This window comes from Phoenix dactylifera, unplaced genomic scaffold (genome assembly GCF_009389715.1).
Source record: "Phoenix dactylifera cultivar Barhee BC4 unplaced genomic scaffold, palm_55x_up_171113_PBpolish2nd_filt_p 000912F, whole genome shotgun sequence".
In the NCBI taxonomy this organism is placed as follows: Eukaryota; Viridiplantae; Streptophyta; class Magnoliopsida; order Arecales; family Arecaceae; genus Phoenix; species Phoenix dactylifera.
The window spans coordinates 69,389-90,319 of record NW_024068272.1 but is presented as its reverse complement, the minus strand read 5'-3'; the positions used below and the strand labels follow the sequence as shown (position 1 = coordinate 90,319).

The following is a 20,931-nucleotide window of genomic DNA, read 5'->3' as shown; positions in this document are numbered from 1 at the left end:
ACTAACCTTCTTGTAAACACACGGTTCCTCTTCGTTCTTGATGAACTCAAACGATTTGATCGCATCATTAAAACGAGTGTTCCAACTCCGAGATGCTTGCTTTAGTCCATAGATGGACCTTTGCAGCTTGCAGACCTTGTGATCACCATCACTGGAAGTGAAACCCAAAGGCTGCTCCATATAGATATCTTCATCAAGATATCCATTCAGGAAAGCAGTTTTCACATCCATCTGCCATATTTCATAATCATGAAATGCTGCAATGGCAAGCAATGTTCGAATAGATTTCAGCATGGCTACAGGTGAAAAGGTCTCCTGATAGTCAATGCCTTCGCGCTGACTATACCCTTTCGCTACTAGCCTTGCCTTATAGGTCTCTACCTTTCCATCCGAACCTATCTTCCTTTTATAGATCCATTTGCATCCAATAGGTACTATACCTTCTGGTGGATCTACTAAGGTCCAGACTTGGTTGGAATGCATGGAGTCTAACTCTGACTTCATAGCTTCCAACCATTTCTCAGAATCGATACCAGATATCGCCTCGTCGTAGGTTTTGGGATCCTGCGTGTGATCCCTATCTCCCACTAGGAACATTTCCTCGGTATCCTCTTCTAGTATACCTAAGTATCTATCGGGAGGATGGGAGACCCTACTAGATCTACGAGGTGGAGGAGGTACTACGTGTACTGGCTCTGTATGAATAGGTTCTATAGGATCCATTACTTGTTGCTTTTTAGAGACTCTCTCTTCAAGCTCAATTTTCCTCCCACTGCCTCTATCAAGGATAAACTGTTTTTCCAAGAAGACGGCATGTCGGCTCACAAACACATTGTGATCCTCTGAGACGTAAAAATTGTATCCTAATGACTCTTTAGGATATCCAATGAAACGAGCACTTATGGTCCTAGGCTCTAACTTGTCCGCCTGCATTCTTTTGACATGGGCCGGACATCCCCAAATCTTGAGATGACCAAGACTCGGCTTCTTACCATGCCATATCTCATACGGTGTGGTAGGAACGGATTTAGAGGGAACTCTATTCAATAAATAAATCGAGGATAATAAGGCATCTCCCCAAAGAAACATAGGCAGATCTGTGAAGCTCATCATGGATCGGACCATATCCAATAGAGTCTGATTCCTCCTTTCTGACACCCCGTTGAGTTGAGGTGTACCCGGAGGTGTCCATTGTGAGACTATGCCATTCTCCTTGAGATAGTCCCGGAATTCCCCACTAAGGTATTCTCCTCCTCGATCTGATCGAAGAACCTTAAGGGTTTTTTCTGTCTGTTTTTCTACTTCATTTCTGAACTCTTTGAACTTTTCAAAAGACCCAGATTTGTATCTCATAAGATACACATCCCATATCGTGAATAGTCATCGGTAAAGGTAATGAAGTATGAATAACGACCCCTGGCTGACACATCAAATGGGCCACATACATCAGTATGAACTAGGGTAAGTATTTCAGTGGTCCTCTCCCCATGTCCTACAAAAGGTAATCTAGCCATTTTTCCTCGAAGACAGGACTCACAAACTGGATATGACTCAGAAGTCAATGGGCCGAGAAGCCCATCTTTCTCCAATTTGTTCATTCTGTCCTCTCCAATATGGCCAAGCCTGAGGTGCCACAAATACTTCTGGTTTATCTCATCTTTCGATCTTTTAGATCCTATGGCATCCACTACTTGCTCAGACACATTCACAGATACATCAATATGCAAGTGATAAAGACTGTCAATCATGAAACCACGTGCAACTAATTTATTTCTGAAATAAATAGAACAGCAGTCTTTGTCAGATGACAAAACATGACCATCCTGTGCTAAACATGAAACAGAAATCAAATTCCTGCTAGCAGCAGGGACATAATAACAGTCTTTGAGCAATAAACTAAATCCAGACGGTAATCGCAGAGGGTAGGTGCCTACAGCCACAGCAGCAACTCTTGCTCCGTTGCCAACCCGAAGGGTCACTGCACCTTCCGCCAGCCTCCTACTTTCCTTTAGACCCTGCATAGTAGTGCACAAATGAGCACTAGAACCAGAATCTATAACCCAACTAGAAGTAGAAGAAACCGTAAGGTTAGTTTCAATCACAAGCAAGTCTAACATACCTTCAGAAGGTGTGTCTTTTTTGTTCTTCAGGCTCTCGAGGTATGAAGGGCAGTTCCTTTTTCAGTGGCCGTTGACGTTGCAGTGGAAACATTTTCCTTTGTCATCAGCCCTTTTCTTATGAACTTCCTTCTTAGGCTTTTTGTCTTTCTTGTGCTTCTTTGCAGGCTTCTTTTTCTTCCAAGTAGACTTTCTCTTGGAACCAGAAGTCAGCTCAGCAGCCAGAACAGAGCCCCTTGAACCTTTCAAGGCCCCTTCAGCAGTTACCAACATATTCAACAATTCGGTCTTAGTGCATTCAGTTTTATTCATATGCTAGTTTACTATAAACTGACCAAATGAATCAGGAAGGGATTGCAGGATCAGATCTATCTGCAGTTCCTTATGCATGGACATACTGAGCTTCTCAAGCTCCTCGAGGTTCTTGATCATAGTCAGACAATGATCATGGACAGACTGCCCCTCGTGCATCTTTGCCTTGAAGAGCCTCATGGACACTTCAAAGTGTGCAGTGCGGCTCTGCTCACCATACAACTTTTGCAGGTGAGCCAGTATTTCCCTAGCAGTCTTTATGTTCTCATGCTGGCATTGAAGTTCGTTAGTCATGGATGCCATGATATAGCACTTGACCCTAATGTCGTCATCAGTCCACTTCTGATGCGTCTCACGCTGATCATCAGTAGGACGTGCTGGTAGCCTAGGGATATCATTCTCGAGCACATACCCTATTTTCTCACAATTCAGAACAATTTTCAGGTTCCTAAGCCAGTCTTTATAGTTGGTTCCGGTCAGTCTGTTGGTCTTAAGGATTCGGGTCAAAGGGTTTGAAGCTGACATTGTGATCTGTAGAGAGTAAAGATTCTAGTTAGACTTTGTACTTGAACTTAATTTGTTCTAGGAACTTTTAAAACAAATATGCTCCCACTATTTTCTCGAATCCCTCATACTCCCCTGATGGAGAAACGAAAATCCTACGCGACTAGGATTTCTAGTGGATACTGCGGTCTCACCGATTTACATGCCGCCTCACCTAACAGTTATTGGTGACATATAAATGGATGAGTGTACAACTCTTGTACAATGCTTCTCAAGCATATTGCAGTGGTACTTGGTCTCTAAGTGATGAAGACCTCACCTAACAGTTATTGGTCCCATTACTTAGTTAAGTCAGACCCACCGTATAACCGCGGAAATAAAGTCGTCATTGGGTCCTCACCTAACAGTTATTGGTGCCCAACCCCACCTTTACCCCACAACATCTCATGTCTAATAGAGAGGTCCAGTCCCCCGATGCAACTTGCCCACTGTGTCCAGCCGAGACAAATCAACGCCGGAAAGACCTTAGCAGCTCTACTACGGTGGAAGACCTATGGACTTAATATTGCATAATCAAGTCTTAGTGTTTGCAACTTGAGTTCTTCATAAGAGGTAATCGAACAATTGGCCAGGTAAGCAGGTGGGAGGCTCCCCTTACTCAGAGAGTAAGATCCTAATTAAGTAACCACCTTATAGGCTTGCCTAGACACCAATTAGATCAATTAATCTAATATGACTAACTCATGTTGGTTCACCCTCGACTGATTAGGGAGGTTTCGATTTAGGTCTCACTCGATCGCGTATTCACATCTCATGCAAATATAAGTCTACCCGCATAATCATAAGCATTAAACATCCAGGCATTTATCAAAAATAAAATTAAATGGTGATGATCATGGATCCAGGATGGGGTCATTTTACAAGCACATGCACGTCAATTGGTTTGATCGTCTTCAACTCTTGACTCGATCTTGATCTTCTAGGTCCAATTGTGATCAACTCCTTGATCCATCTTTAATCAACCCTTGATCTCGATCTGCGCATGTTGAGCTTGTTGATGTACATATCGATCAACCATCTACGTGCAACACACATCACAGATTACATCCCAGATTGCTTTAAAAATTAAATAAAAATAAAAATAAAATTACAACCCTTTTCATTGAGACACGCAGGTCTCTAATACATAAATTTAAGATGCACGCAGGCATCTGAAAATTAAAATTACATGCATCACAGAACATCGCAGAACATTTCAGCACATTCAAAGGGTCCATCCATGATCATCACCATACGCATCACATGCATAAAAAAATTATTTTCAGATCTGTAATTTAACTGATTATATCATCTCATGACTTGCTGATCATGCATGATTTGATTCTAAATATTTGTAATCACATTACTAATGCATTAGAATCATTAATCTAAGCATCCATTAATTAGTATGCAGAAAAAACAGCAAGCTGAAAATTCTGCATACTTAATTTTCAGCAAGCATAATCCCTTAAATTTCAGATCTAAAATGCCTTAAAAAATTTAATTCTAATCTTAATCTACATAATCATGGCTCTGATACCACTATTAGGATCCCACATATGCCATGAAAATTCGAAATAATTTTCAGATTGCAGCGGAAAAACTATGCGGGATCCGTTCATCGCATGAACGTATTTTAAAACCATTCATTTGTAGATAGATTAGAATTAAATTATTTTAAACCATTTTAAAATCATTAAGAAGATCAGATATTCACCTTGTGCGGGTAGATGGTCTCCGCAAATCTGATTTACGTGGTATTTGATCAAGGCTCAGTGGAAGCCGCACACGCGTCCGGCCTCTACAGGTATCCACACGAAGTACTGACTCGATCGAAGCCTTTGGATCTCACCGGGGTGCTAGCTCCCTTGCAGAGATGGCTATGGATGGCTGAAGTCCTCTCCTTTGAATCAACCTTTGATGGGCTTGAGAGGAAGAAGAAGAAGGATGGATTTAGGAAGAAGAAAACAAGACCCGCAGCCTTTCTCTTTTTCTTCCTTTTTGGAACCAAGATGAAGAATGAAGAGGGCGTCCCAAGCTTTTCTTTTTCTTCTCTTGATTGTGGCTCAAAGGAGGAAGATGGAGGAGGGTGCTCACGGCTGGAATAAGGAGAAAAACATTCATTTTTTTCGAAATTCCATGCTCCCTTTTAATTAGTTAAGAGATAAGGATGAGTTCCTATTTTTTAGGAACTCATCTTTATCTCTTAATTTGGCTAACAAGGAGGGGCGTGCGCCCCTCCTCTTTCTCCCACGCACACCCCAAGGGGAGGGGCGTGGGCCCCTCCCTCAAGTTCATTTAAATCTGCTATTTAAATAAATTAAAGGGGGTTTTAATTTGGGTCCATTGCATGAGTCCAATCCTAGTCAAAATAGGATTTTTATGAACCCATTTCAATTTCCTCCAATTCCTAATCCAATTAGAATTTAATTGAGCCATGACTCTATTGAACTCTTCAATCCTAATCCAATTAGGAGTCATGAAATTAATTAGATTAAATTTAAAATTAATTAGGACTTAAGAAAATTCTAATCTAATCAGGACTTGTTCAATTTTCAGCCCTAAGACAATTTGGACTTTAGAAATCCTATTCCAAATAGGATTCTAATTTAATTTGAAATCCTAATCCAATTAGGACTCCAAAGATTCTACTCCAAGTAGGACTCATGATCAAGTCCAATTAATTAAATCCAATTAATTAAATTAAATTGCAATCCGATTGCAATTATTCCTTCTTCTAACCACTAACTCTTAGCGGGTTTTCATTTATCAATCTAATTGATTATTTGTGATTCCTAATCACATTCAACCATCGGATCGGTCATTACCTCTAATGTGTGTGACCCCATAGGTTCTATTCTGACTGGTAGTGAGATATATTGCGATCTCTATCACAATATCATTGAAAACTCCTTTCAATGGGTTGAAACAATTCCAACTCAACTCACCAGGGATTATCGACCATCGAGATAATCCCTGTGAGTCTCACCATCCACCAGTGACACCTAGCAGTATGTAGTGGCCACCCAGCAGAATAGAATGATGAACCTCTAGGTGCAGTTATCGTATGATACAGTCCTTCTATCATGGATCCCTACAGATCGGAGGTCATGGAGAACTCGTCAAACCCCGTCGTCTGTCATATGTCTAGATTTATTTGACTTGAGTTCGATAGTGAAAAACTCTTTCTCCACTTTATATTTCTGCCCTGGCCAAGATCTTAGAACTCAGTCTAACAAATCACATAGGATCACTCCTCTTCTATCAAGGTCGATAGATTCCATGTAAGTGCATACCCTACTCCTATAGTGAACTTACTGCAGCCAATCTACACTACAAGGACCCATATGGCTAGAGACCATGTATACGTGTAGTCAAACTACAATAACCTCACTGTGAGTAGCCGAAGCACCGCAGGTCAAAGAACCAGTCATACTACTGCAACATCAAGTAAGTCACTGACGAGTGGATAGACATCCAAGTGACTTCTTGTCTTGGTCACGCTCAGTACCCTTGTTCTCTAACAAGCACCTGCACTATCACTTCAGTGTCCCTACACTGTGGACTCGAGTCTCGTCCATCCAGAAGAAAAGTGATCTATGCACTGATCGGATCGATCACCGTCCTCGTGATGATCCATTGATCAGGAGCATTTAGAAATTAATCACCAATGATACATGTCTCAAATTCTCAACTCTTGAGAATGTGTATCATCATCTTATTAATTCCTTGGACGATTCATAGACACATAAACAATATGAATGAAAATGATGCCCATTTATTATTCAATAATAATAAAGTCAAGTACAAATTTATGTCCTAGAATTAATAATGTGTCTGCCAGATTGGCTTCTAGGGCATACATCTAACAGTAAGTGCATACCCTACTCCTACAGTGAACTTACTGCATCCAATCTACACTACAAGGACCCATATGACTAGAGACCATGTATACGTGTAGTCAAACTACAATAACCTCACTGTGAGTAGCTGAAGCACCGCAGGTCAAAGGACTAGTCATACTACTGCAACATCAAGCAAGTCACTGACGAGTGGATAGACATCCAAGTGACTTCTTGTCTTGGTCACGCTCAGTACCCTTGTTCTCTAACAAGCACCTGCACTATCACTTCAGTGTCCCTACACTATGGACTCAAGTCTCGTCCATCCAGAAGGAAAGTGATCTGTGCACTGATCGGATCGATCACCGTCCTCGTGATGATCCATTGATCAGGAGCATTTAGAAATTAATCACTAATGATACATGGCTCAAATTCTCAACTCTTGAGAATATGCATCATCATCTTATTAATTTTTTGGACGATTCATAGACACATAAATAATATGAATGATAAGATGCCTTTTATTTATTCAATAATAAATAGTCAAGTACAAAATTATGTCCCTAGAATTAACAATGTGTCAGCCAGATTGGCTTCTAGGACATACATCTAACAATCTCCCACTTGCACTAAAGCCAATCAGCCATAAACCTAAGCCCCATCTTCTCAAGATGCGTTTTAGTTTTCTGCCGACTTAGCTGCTTAGTGAATGGGTCCGCCACATTTTCTGTGGAGTCTACTCTCTGATCCTCTACTTATTTTCTTTCGAGGTAGTCGCTTATTAGGTTAAACTGCCGCTCTATGTGCTTCGATTTCTGGTGAGACCTTTGGCTCCTTAGCTAGTGCTATGGTGCCTTTGTTATTGCAGTAGAGTGTTATGACATTTGATGACATTACACCTAACTATGCAATGAACCTTTTAAACTAAAAGATTTTCACTGCACCCTTAGAGGCGGCTTAACATTCAACTTCTAAGGTAGAATCTATAATGACCGGTTGTTTGGAACTCTTCCAATTTACTGAACCACCATTGCACATATTCTGATGTAGACTTTCTATCATCAATATGTGTGCATCCTTCTACCTTCAACTCTGATCTTCTTCCAAAGACCAAGAACATGTCCTTAGTTCTTCTCAAGTACTTAAGAATGTTCTTCACATCTATCCAGTGCTTCTTGCCTGGATCTGATTGACATATGCTCGTGACATTCACAGCATGTACTATATCAAGTCATGTACATAGCATGGCATACATGAGGCTCCCTATTGCTGATGCATAGGGGATCTTGCTCATGCGTTGAATCTCTTCAGATGTTTTGGGGCACATCTTCTTGGAGAGATTAATTCCATGCCTTAGGGGTAAGAGACCCCTTTTAGAGTTTTCCATGCTGAACCTTTTCAGCACTTTCTCTATGTACATCTTCTGTGATAGGCCAAGCATCCTTTTAGATCTATCTCTATAGACCTTTATTCCCAAAATATAGGATGCTTCTCCAAGGTCTTTCATGGAGAATTTTTTTGACAACCAGACCTTGACCGAGGTTAGCATGGGAATATCATTCCCTATCAGTAGGATGTCGTCCACGTACAGTACGAGAAATAGGACAGCGCTCCCACTAACCTTTTTGTAAACACACGGTTCCTCTTCGTTTTTGATGAAATCAAACGTTTTGATTGCGTCATCGAAACGAGTGTTCCAACTCTGAGATGCTTGCTTTAGTCCATAGATGGACCTTTGCAGCTTGCAGACCTTGTGATCTCCATCACTGGAAGTGAAACCCAAAGGCTGTTCCATATAGATATCTTCATCAAGATATCCATTCAGGAAAGCAGTTTTCACATCCATCTGCCAGATTTCATAATCATGAAATGCTGCAATGGCAAGCAATGTTCGGATGGATTTTAGCATGGCTACAGGTGAAAAGGTCTCCTGATAGTCAATGCCTTCGCGCTGACTATACCCTTTCGCCACAAAACTTGCCTTATAGGTCTCTACCTCTCCATCCGAACCTATCTTTCTTTTGTAGATCCATTTACATCCAATAGGTACAATACCTTCTGGTGGATCTACTAAGGTCCAGACTTGGTTGGAATGCATGGAGTCTAACTTGACTTCATAGCTTCCAGCCATTTCTCGGAATCGATATCAGATATCGCCTCGTCGTAGGTTTTGAGATCTTGCGTGTGATCCCTATCTCCCACTAGGAACATTTCCTCGGTATCCTCTTCTAGTATACCTAAGTATCTATCGGGAGGATGGGAGACCCTACTAGATCTACGAGATGGTTGAGGGACATCGTGTACTAGCTCTGTATGAATGGGTTCGATAGGATCCATGACTCGTTGCTTTTCAGAGACTTTCTCTTCAAGCTCAATTTTCCTCCCACTGCCTCTATCAAGGATAAACTAGTTTTCCAAGAAGATGGCATGGCGGCTTACAAACACATTGTGCTCCTCTGAGACGTAAAAATTGTATCCTAATGACTCTTTAGGATATCCTATAAAACGAGCACTTATGGTCCTAGCCTCTAACTTGTCTGCCTGTAGTCTCTTGACGTGGGCCGGACATCCCCAAATCTTGGTTTCTTACCATGTCATATCTCATATGGTGCGGTAGGAATGGACTTTAGAGGGAATTCTATTCAACAAGTAAATAGCTGAAAATAGGGCATCTATCTAAAGAAACAAGGGTAAATTAGTGAAGCTCATCATGGACTGGACCATATCAATAGAGTCCGATTCCTCCTCTCTGACACTCCATTGAGCTGAGGTGTACCAGGAGGAGTCCATTATGAAACTATACCATTCTCCTTGAGATAATCACGGAACTCTCCATTAAGGTATTCACTTCCTCGATCTGATCGAAGAACCTTAATGAGTTTTTGTGCTTATTTTTCTACTTCATATCTAAGTTTTTTGAACCTTTCAAAAGTTTCATATTTGTGTCTCATACACATATCCATACCGTGAGTATTCATCGGTAAAATGAAGTAAAAAATTACAACCCTAGCCTGCACATCGAATGGGCCCCACACATCAGTGTGAACTAGGGTAAGTATTTCAGTGGACCTTCCTGTGTCCTACAAAGGATAATTTGGCCATCTTTCCTTGAAGGCAGAATTCACAAATCAAATATGACTCGAAAGTCAATGGGCCCAAAAGCTCATGTTTCTCCAATTTGTTTATTTTGTCTTCTCCTATATGGCCAAGCCTGAGGTGCCATAAATACTTTAGATTTATCTCATTTTTGGATCTATTAGATCCTATGGTATTCACTGTTTGCTCAGATATATTCACAGATACATCCATGTGTATGTGATAGAGACTGTCAATCATAAAACCATTTTGAATCAATTTAATTTTCAAATAAATAAAAATCTTTCTGTGTTAAATAAAATACAGAAATCAAATTTCTGCTAGCAATAGGTAACAGTCCCTAAGTATCCTGAGCATATCTGACAAACCTTCTGAAGGTCTGTCACCCTTCATGTTCTTTATGCTTCCCATGTATGTAGGACAGTTCCTCTTCCAATGGCCATCCATTATGCAATGGAAACACTTTTCCTTGCAATTGGCCTTTTTCTTGGAACTTCCTTACTTGGTGTTTTCTTAGTCTTCTGCTTCTTCACAGGCTTCTTCTTCTTCCAAATAGACTCTCTCTTGAAAGTAGAAACCAACTTAACAGCGAAAACGATGCCCCTTGAACTTCTTTAAGGTCCCTAAGGTAGTTACCAATTTATTTAATAATTCTATTTTAGTGCATACAACCTTGTTCATATGGTAGTTTACTATAAACTATTCATATGAAGCTGGAAGGGATTGCGGGATCAAATCTGTTTGCAATTCCTTGTGCATGGTCATGCCAAGCTTCTCAAGCTACTCTAAGTCCTTTATCATGGTCAAACCATGATCATGGACATACTGCCCATCGTGCATCTTGGCTTTGAAGAGCCTCTTGGACACTTCAAACCGAGCTGCGTGACTCTGATCACCATACAACTCTTGCAGGTGATTTAATATGTCCCTGGCAGTCTTCATGTTCTCATGCTGGCATTGTAATGCATTAGACATGGATGCCATTGTGCAGCACCTAACTTTATTGTCATTGTTCGTCCTCTTAACAAGCGTCTTACGCTGATCAGTGATCGGACGGATTGGTAACATGGGGATTCCATGGTCTAGCATATACCCGAATTTCTCACAATTCAAAACTATTTTTAAAATTTGCTGAGCCAATCTTTATAATTGGGTTTGGTCAAACGGTTGTTCTATAGGATATGAGTTAAAAGTCTAGAAGCTGACTTTATAATCCTCAGAGAGTAAGGATTCTAGTTAGACTTTTGTACTTGATCCTAATCTGTTCTAAGATCTTTTAGAACAAATATAACTCCCACTATTTTCTCGAATTCCTCACACTCCCCTGGTAGGAAAATGGAAATCCCACACGACTAGGTTTTCTAGTGGGTACTGCAGTCCCACCGATTTACATGCCACCTCACCTAACAGTTATTAGTGACACATAGATTGATGAATGTACAACTCTTGTACAATGCTTCTCAAGCATGTTGCAGTGTAACTTGGTCTCTAAGCCATGAAGACCTCACCTAACAGTTATTGGTCCCATTTCTTAGTTAAGTCAGACCCACCGTATAACCGTAGAAATAAAGTTGTCATTGGATCCTCACCTAACAGTTATTGGTGCCCAACCCCAGCTTTACCCTACAACATCTCATGTCTATAGAGAGGTCCAGCCCCCCGATGCAACTTGACCACTGTATCCAGCCGAGACAAATCAACATCAGAAAGACCTTAGCAGCTCTACTACAGTGGAAGACCTATTGACTTAATATTGGTTAATCACCACTAATAAATCACCACTGGACCGTGTGCCACTCGCTCTTGCACTCCAATGCAAGAGTACAGCGGCCATGGTTAGCAACTCCCACTACAACAAATATGAGCTTTGCCGACTCTTTTATCCCGACGCTAGGGGAAAGCGTCGGGAAAGTTTGGCTCAGATCCAGCCTTTGCCGACGCTTTCTTCTAGCGTCGGTAAAGGTTTACATACAACGACGCTTAAAAGCGTCGGAAAAAGATTAAAATACGACGACGCATAAAAGCGTCGTTAGAAAACCGTTCGCCCAGCCCCCTCTCCTCCATCGAGAGCCGACTTCCCACCTCCATCGAGAGCCGACTTCCCACCTCCATCGAGAGCCGGTGCTTCCCCGCTGCCGTCTTCCTCCTTCCGTTCGCCCAGCCCCCTCTAAAATTCGGTCGATGCCTTACTTGTGCGCGCGCCGACTTCCCACCTCCATCGCGAGCCGGTGCTTCCCCGCTGCCGTCTTCCTCCTTCTCCTCTGAGGTAAGCCTCCTCCTCCTCCTCCTCCTCCTGCTGCTGCTCGTCCTCCTCCTCCTCCTCCTCCTGCTGCTGAGCAGATCAAATGATTGCGACCAAGAGATCGTTGCAATGGATGCTGGGAAGGGCGATTGGGGCGAGGAGCATGTGCGCCCTTCCCCACAAATCCGCCCCCTTCTCTTCCGAGGAACTGATGAGAATGGAACACCAGTATAGCGCTCATAAGTAAGCTATGTTGTTGTACCCCACACCACTCCCCTTCTTAGATCTCAAATTCTTGCGGCCTTGATCTAATGCTTTCCTCACTTAGATCCTCTGTTATTTATGTAGATTTATTATATTTGGTTTTGTTGGATGTCGATGCTACCAGGTCTCTGACTCGGTCGATCTTGGTTTTGTTGGGAAGGAAGAAATGTTTGTCAATGTTTCTGTGTTTTGTTTATGGGTTTATCTATGGTTTTGACAAGTCTGGTTGGTGCATGATGATATGCTGATTGAAATTGGAGGGTTGCCATGGCTTTTAAGAGTTAGTGATGCTGATTTTCAGCTGATGCTAATTTTTGATACGATGAGAATTGGTGCTATTCTTTCTTTGTTGTTTGGCTTTTTGCTCAGTAAACTTGGAATTTTTGGGCTTGGTTTGATCTGCTGCTGTAGTTTGTGGTAGTCGTATAAACCGGTGATGAATCAAGGCTTTGCTCTTGTATACAGCAGTACTAATGTTGGAGCTTCTTGGACATTTATCAACTTGACAGATCATTGGTATGGTGATAGCATAGACATTTTTCACTCGTATTAATCCCTGCTTGTCCTATCTTGGATATGTTCTATTGCTACTTTCAAGGTCAACATTATTTCAATCATATACTTTTGTTATTGTTGCTTAGCATCTACTTTATTTTATGGTTCTGTGAAGTTTACATTGGAGAAGAGGACGGTCACTCTTATGTGGATCTTTTCGAACTAAGATGTTGTGCACGCTAGATGACTTCTTTCCTTGTTTCTTTCACTCTTTAAACATTAAGGGTTCTGCTTCACTACAACTGCACTTGCTCTCAGTTCAGGCTAGTTAGCTTTCAAGGCATTTTGTATTTTGAGCTACAAGTGTATCATGGTTCCAATTGAAGGCTTAATTTTAAAGGGTAGCCATTGGTTGGTCCTTAAATCATGTGTCTTCTTTAAAGTGCGCAACACAAGTTTGTTTCATGTTTGACTGTTTATATATATGAGCTCAGGGGAGATCATGCACCTGGATATCTGATATCTGGTCATTACGCTATTGATTAACTTCAAATCAATTTTTCCTGCAGGCACTAGGGCCTAACATCTTTTGTTGGTTATGCCCTGTATCAAAGTTCAAAGGCTCTGGTCTCCGATTTCCCACTGCATTTGACCTTCCAATATCTACAACACTAACTTGACGTATCAGGTGGCAAAGATAAGAGTAATTTGTCTATAGAAGATGGAAACCATGTAAATTTTTGTGGTTGAGCCTCGCTTGGGAGTGGCACTTACAATCGTGAAGTGCTTGCCCTACGTTTTTGGACTGACACGAGGGCTTCAAGTTACTTCTGTGGGCTGCTTATAAACTACAGGAAGGGTAAGCAGATGGAGTGCCCTTTGCAGGGGGGGGTATCCTAGGGTCTGTAAGTCCCACCATAATAGTCCGGTGAAATCTATTGGGAAGTTATGTGCCTGCCTTCAGGTGATTTATTTTGATATGGAACCTCATAAGCCTTTGACATGTGCTCGATGTTTCCTGTGTTCCACCTGGTGTAGGTTCTGAGAGGCCTGTCTCCTATCCATATTCCTTCTTCCACCTCATTTTCTCCCTTGCCAGCATGTATGCCAAATGTTGGAATCAGACCGAAGTTGGAATATCAATTCCATTCTAGCCTTTATTATTCCAAACAAACATTGCATTAGGCTTACAAAATATCTATTACAGATCTTGTGCTACTTGGTGGATAAGTATTTTATAAACTCAAAATGAGCATAAGGTGCTCTTGTAGGTGCTCTTGTATGCATTTTGAATTCCGTCATATTAACTTTGGCATCTGTATCCAACACTTTGTTGTGGAAAAGAAATAGATAAGCTAAACAATTGTTATTTTTTTTTCCAGATCCAAATACACATATATTATGGATAGAGAATGCAAATGCAAAATTGAAGGCTGTCCATGACATCGAAGCAGGTCTGTTAAGGCACAATCTTTGTTCCAGTTACCTTATGAACTATTTGCATTATACTATCCTTTTCTTTTCTACTATGAATGGAAGCTAATTGTCTTGATAATTAATTAATATTTTAACTGGTTTAGGTGAGGAACTGCGGATCTGCTATATTGATGTTAGCATGGGTTATGAGGCTCGGCAGAAAATTCTTGCTGAAGGTTTTGGTTTCAAGTGTAGCTGTCTTCGGTGCTTATCTGGCGAATAACAAGCATTTTTCTTATATTTTAATAGGGATGATCTTACACTCCAAGAGGATTAAAAGTACTGAAGGCGGCTAACAGCAAAGCCCAGGACTCCTGAAGGTAACTAACAGCAAATCCTATTTCAGGGCAGCAGATGGCCCTGCCTCCATTTACACTATGCTGTTGGTAGAGATGCCAACTGGCATTGAAACCAACAAGACTGATGCCAATTCAGTTGTTTCAACCATCATGCAGGGATCACTGGATCAAACAGAGCATGCATTTTCTTTATCTCCAATAGCTCTTTTTTGTTAATGCTTCTCTGAAGCCTAGGACTCTTAACCAGCCCAGTTTTCATGCTCACGTGTTTCTAAGGTTAGTTTTCATGATTATGCTTTTATATGTTCACCTTTGGTTGTAGTTAATTGTGCTCATGTATTAATTCTTTATTGTTGGTCAAACAGGGTGGTACAGTGCAAGTTAGGTTTCAGCCTTACATTGGACAGTATTTAGCAGCAGCAGCGGAAAATTTGGTGACTATTTTTGATGTTGAGACTGACAGAAAGATATACACAGCGGAAAATGATGGGGGCTTCTACTCGGCCATCATTAAAGTTAATTGTTTAATGTGCAATAGAATTATTGAAGCCTTCTGTTTGTTATAATTATTATATTGCTATATTGTATTTGAAGAATAGTTGGAAGAAGGAACAAAAATTGTACCTTATGCATCATGCAGGTTATATACTAGTATTAACTTTAAAATATAGCCCCCATATCGTAGATTGTGTACTTAGGAATTTGAGATGTATATTTTTAGAATGTTTTTGAAGTACAATGTAATCAAATATTATAATATGAATGTAATCAAAGTTCTTGTTTGTGACGTGTATTTTGTTATATATGTGATTTAGTGTATTTGTTTTGTTAGAATATAATGTGTACAGGGTATTAAAAATTACTTTTATAATTTTTTTTTAAAAAAAAAATCATTTGCCGACGCTTTTAAGCGTCGGCAAAAGCGACCGGCACAACACGGAAAAACTGGCACGCCTTTGAAGTTTGCTGCCGACGCTTAAAAGCGTCGGCACAACACTGAGTAACTGGCACGCCTTTGAAGTTTGCCGACGCTTAAAAGCGTCGGCACAACACTGGGAAACTGGCACGCCTTTGAAGCTTGCCGACGCTTAAAAGCGTCGGGATATGCCACCTTATTTAACGACGCTTAAAAGCGTCGGCATATGCCACCTTAGCCGACGCTTAAAAGCGTCGGCATAGACCGCCGACGCTTTCTTCACGCGTCGGCCTAAACCGGCCCTACGCCCACCTGCCCGACGTCGGAGCCACGCTTTGGGGAGCGTGGGTGAGAAATTCGCCGACGCTTAAAAGCGTCGGTATAGGCCAAATATAGCGCCGGGAGATATCAATTATTTTGTAGTGGTATATGTCACACAACGACCTAATCTCGATAATGTTGTCGTCCTAGTAACAGCATTTCACTTGATCGCGAACAGTTTTAAGGACTTGAAGATAAATCCTCCTTTATCATAAAATAAATCCTAAGGACTTCATCATATAAGAGTTCATTTGAAGATGTATAATGAAATGATGTATAATGCCAAATAAAACTTTATTAATTTATCAATTCATTTACAAAATTCAATCATCAATATGCTGACGATTGACACTTAGGATACAAATCCCAACAACTCCCACTTAGCCTAATGCCAAACAGCACAGTATCTAATATCCATCTTCGACTTATATTCGTTGAACTTTTTGATGCCGATGACTTTGGTAAATGGGTTAGCCAGATTTTCTTTTGTATCAATTTTTTGTAGAATCTGCCACTGTGTGCAACTTGGAACTCTTCCAGCAGATAGCACCATCCTTAAGAGTAAAGATATAACCCTCAAGTTTCAAGTCAGAATCATCATAGACAAGCCACTGGTCCTTAGTATTTCTTAAATACTTAAGGATGGTTTTTACAACCTTCCAGTGGTTGCTACCTGAATCAGACTGGTATCTGCTCACTACACCTAGTGAGTATGCTACGTCTTGTCTAGTACATGTCATGGCATACGTTATAGATCCCACTGCCGAAGCATATGGAATTCTATCCATACTCTCTCTTTCTTGAGGGGTTGTCAGACAATCCCTCTTAGAGAGGTTAATTCCATGGCCCATCGGAAGATAGCCTTTCTTGGAATTAATCATACTGAACCTCTTCAGTATAGTATCAATGTATGTGGATTGGGATAATACAAGCAATCTTCTAAATCTATCTCTATAGATCTTCATCCCTAGGACGTAAGATGCTTTTTCCAAATCCTTCATGGCAAATTGAGATGATAGCCAAACATTTATTCCTTGTAATGCAGGAATGTCATTCCCTATTAGAAGAATGTCATCCACATACAAAATCAGAAATATAATAACTGAACCATTTGTCCATTTATAAATGCAAGGTTCCTCTTCATTCTTAATGAAGCCATACGATTTGATCACCTTATCAAATCGTATGTTCCAACTCCGTGAAGTTTGCTTTAATGCATAAATGGATTTTTGAAGTTTGCACACTTTAGACTCATCGGCAGATATAAAACCTTCAGATTGTATCATATACACCTCCTCTTCTAAATCTCCATTTAGAAAAGCGGTCTTTACATCCATTTGCCAGATTTCATAATCTAAATATGAGCTATCGCAAGCACAATCCGAATGGATTTGAGCATTGCCACGAAAAAAAACGTCTTGTCATAGTCAATACCATAATGTTGACGATATCCCTTGGCAACCAGACGGACTTTATAGGTTTCAACTTGACCGTCCGCTCCCCGTTTCCTTTTGAAAATCTACTTACACCCTATGGGTTTAATCCTTTAAGGTGGGTCAACTAATGTCCATACATCATTGACCTTCATGGATTCCATTTTGGATTGCATGGCTCCTAGCCATTTATCAGAGTCATACCTCTGCATTGCATCCATATATGTGATCGGATCCTCATCGTTTTCATCAAGTTCGACAGGATCCCCGTCCCGGACTAAGAAATCGTAGTATCTATCCGACTGATGTGGTACTCTACCTGATCGCCTTAATGGTGCATCTAAAATAGGTTCTGGATTTGATCTAATCGATTCAAACTCAACTGGTTCATTGGATGGTGTCGGATCTTCTACATGTTGAACTTTCCTAAGCTCAACATTAGAGCTTCTACTTCCTTCTTCAAGAAATTTCTTCTCTAAGAATACAGCTTTATTGCTTACGAACAACTTTTGTTCCTCAGCAAGGTAGAAATAATATCCTTTAGTCTCTTTAGGATAACCGACAAAGAAATATTTGTCAGACTTGGGTTCAAGTTTGTCTGTTTTCAAATATTTGATGTACTCCGGACACCCCCAAACCCTAAGGTGAGAGAGCATTAGCTTATGTCCAGTCCACATCTCATGTGGTGTTTTATTTATAGACTTACTTGGAACCTTATTTAGAATGTAGTAAGTTGACTCAAGTGCATATCCCCAAAATGATGTGGGCAGACTTGCAAACCCCATCATGGATCGAACCATATCTAATAGGGTTCGGTTTCTCCTTTCTGATACACAGTTATACTGTGGTGTACCAGAAGCAGTCCATTGGGAGAGAATCCCATTCTCTCCTAGATATGTCAAAAACTCATTGGAAATGTATTCGCCTCCTCGATCTGATCGAAGAGTTTTAATACTCTTTCCAGTTTGTTTTTCTACTTCATTACGATATAATTTGAACATTTCAAATGCTTCAGATTTATGTCTCATTAAATAGACATAACCATACCTCGAAAGGTCGTCTGTAAATGTAATGAAATAAGAATACCCACCCCTAGCATCTATGCTCATTGGCCCACATACATTAGAATGTACAAGGGTCAATAAGTCACTGGCTCATTCACCTTTTTCGGTAAAAGGTGATTTGGTCATCTTACCAAGAAGACATGACTCGCAGGTTGTCAATGATTCACAATCATTAATATTGATGATTTCCTCTTTACTTAACCTGTTCATCCTGTTCTTGTTAATATGACCTAGCCTATGATGTCAAAGGTAGACATCCGTAACATTATCTATTCTAGGGCGCTTACTTGACTTGTACATTACATTAACAGATTGTGATAATATGTAAATTCCATTACTCAATTGTCCATTCATTACAGTAACACCATTCATAATGATATCACTAAAATATTTCTTTATTGAAATTTCATAATCGTTCATGGCCAAAAGGTCTACGGAAATTACATTCAATAAGAACGTAGGACAATAGTGACAATCACTCAAGACAACTACATGAGAATTGAAAACAAGTTTGAGATTTTCTAAAGCTAGAACTGGAACAGATCTTCCATCTCCAACATTCAGGAATCTCTCGTTGTTTTCAAATCTTTCATTGACCTGAAGTCCTTGCAACGAATTGCATATATTAAACGGACTTTCAGTATCTAATACCCAGGTCGAATTATCACATATAGAGAAATTACAAGGTGTTATCATATAAATACCTTGATCAGCAACTGATTGCCCTTTTCTCTTGCTTGGCCTGTTCGGATCAAGTGAGGCAAGGTACTGAGGACAATTTCTCTTCCAATGCCCCTGCTTCTTACAATAGAAGCATTCTGTCTGACTCTGGTCATCCTTAATCTTTTTGCTCTGACTATGCTGAGTATTTTGCACCTTTTTCTTTTGATTCTTATTTTTCTTCTTTCCTTTCTCAAAGGTACCACGACCCCTGGACGAACCTCTCACTAAATTCACCGTCTTCTTCAGAAGTTGGTGATCATTCTCAAACATCTGTAGTAACCCCAACAATTGGTGATAATTCACTACAGGTTTCGTCATACGAAAATGAGTGAGAAAGGGACAGTATAATCCAGGCAATGAGTTTAGTATGGCATCCTTCCCCAATTGATCATGAAGGGGAAAGCCAAGAGAGCTTAGACGCTCGATCAACTCAATCATGTACAATACATGATCAGTTACCGAGGTTCCATCTTTCATTCGGATGCTAAAGATGGCACAACTGGTTTTGTGCCTCTCAACGTTGTCGGGAACACCGAATGATTCATTCAACACTTGAATGATGTCTTCCGGCTGCGCATTCTCAAAATGCCTACTAAACTCATCATTCATTGCTGCGAGCATAATGCAATGGATAGTGATACGATCACTGAGCCACTTCTGATAAGTGACTCTGGCCGTACCTCGTGCATTAGCAGCGGGCTGCTCAGGTGCCGGATCCGTTATCACATAAAGGATCCGTTCATGCTCTAGCACAATTTTCAGTTTTCTATACCAATTATTAAAGTTGGGACCAGTCAACTTGTCATTATCCAATAATGAGCGAAGTGACAAACTTGTGGCCATTTCTGCATAAAAGAAAATTTGGCTATTAGTATATGAATTGACTAAACACAGTAAACTTGGAATTTAGTCTAAAGATACTCCCACTATTTTATACAAATTGGTAGCCTCTACTGATCGGTTCTTTCAATTTCAAAAATAAACCACGCAATAGCATGTATCCTGTAGGATAGTGATTATGGGTGTCGGTCCACAAGGATTGGAGACAAGTTATTTTTTCTAATTAAATAATTACTTCAAAGAGCATAAGCTAGAGTAAATGATAAAAACTAAGAATTAATATGGGTGTAGTAGTATGAATTATCTATGGAGAGAGGTGTTTAGGGCTAGATTCCACCGATAGATTTATATTCGTGACGCTTTCAATGATTGAGTTGTATTTAAGACTTGATTGCTTCCGACTACAAGCCAAAGCAATCATTAAAAATTATAACTAATTTCCAGCATGAATCATCTAAGTCTAGCACAAACCATCTACTCTAACGATAAGCATGGCCTGTCTAACCTAGCATGATGCATCTGATCATTAAATCATTAAATATGAAATTGATGTCACATGAATATCTCCTCCAAACCACAAGTGTTGGATTCGATGAAATAGATCAATCTATGTAAAATATTTTCTGCAAGATAAACGATTCACATAAATTGAATAAATCATAAAATCAATTGATAAATTCTTCATCATGCAACAATCTTACAATACAAACTCAAATCAGTAAAAACGAAACGGATACTCCTCTATGGCTTCGTCAAACTCCTAAACCGAGGTTTAGCTGCTCATGAGGCTTGGCGACGTTGATCGACTTGCTGAGATGCTCCACGCCATCCGCCTCTAACCCTCTCTATTTTTTTATTCTCTTCTCTTTTCTTTTTTTTTTGGTTTTCTTTTCTCTTCAAAACAGAGCAAGCTCTGTTTTTCCTCCGTGGAACACAGCTCTCTCCCTC

General features: G+C 40.3%; 1 long non-coding RNA gene across 9 annotated transcripts; it reads left to right on the top strand.

The window, feature by feature from the left end:
* The first annotated feature begins 11,775 nt into the window (after nt 1-11,775).
* Nucleotides 11,776-15,473, top strand: LOC108510975. 9 transcript variants are annotated; one of them, XR_005509303.1, is made up of 6 exons: nt 11,783-12,176; nt 12,251-12,395; nt 13,481-14,365; nt 14,492-14,707; nt 14,843-14,962; nt 15,052-15,473. It is a non-coding gene; the product is annotated as an uncharacterized LOC108510975 (long non-coding RNA). The 9 variants fall into 9 exon arrangements; XR_005509299.1 differs by having other exon boundaries at nt 11,776-12,176; nt 12,251-14,365; XR_005509300.1 differs by having other exon boundaries at nt 11,785-12,932.
* Nucleotides 15,474-20,931: the final 5,458 nt, after the last annotated feature.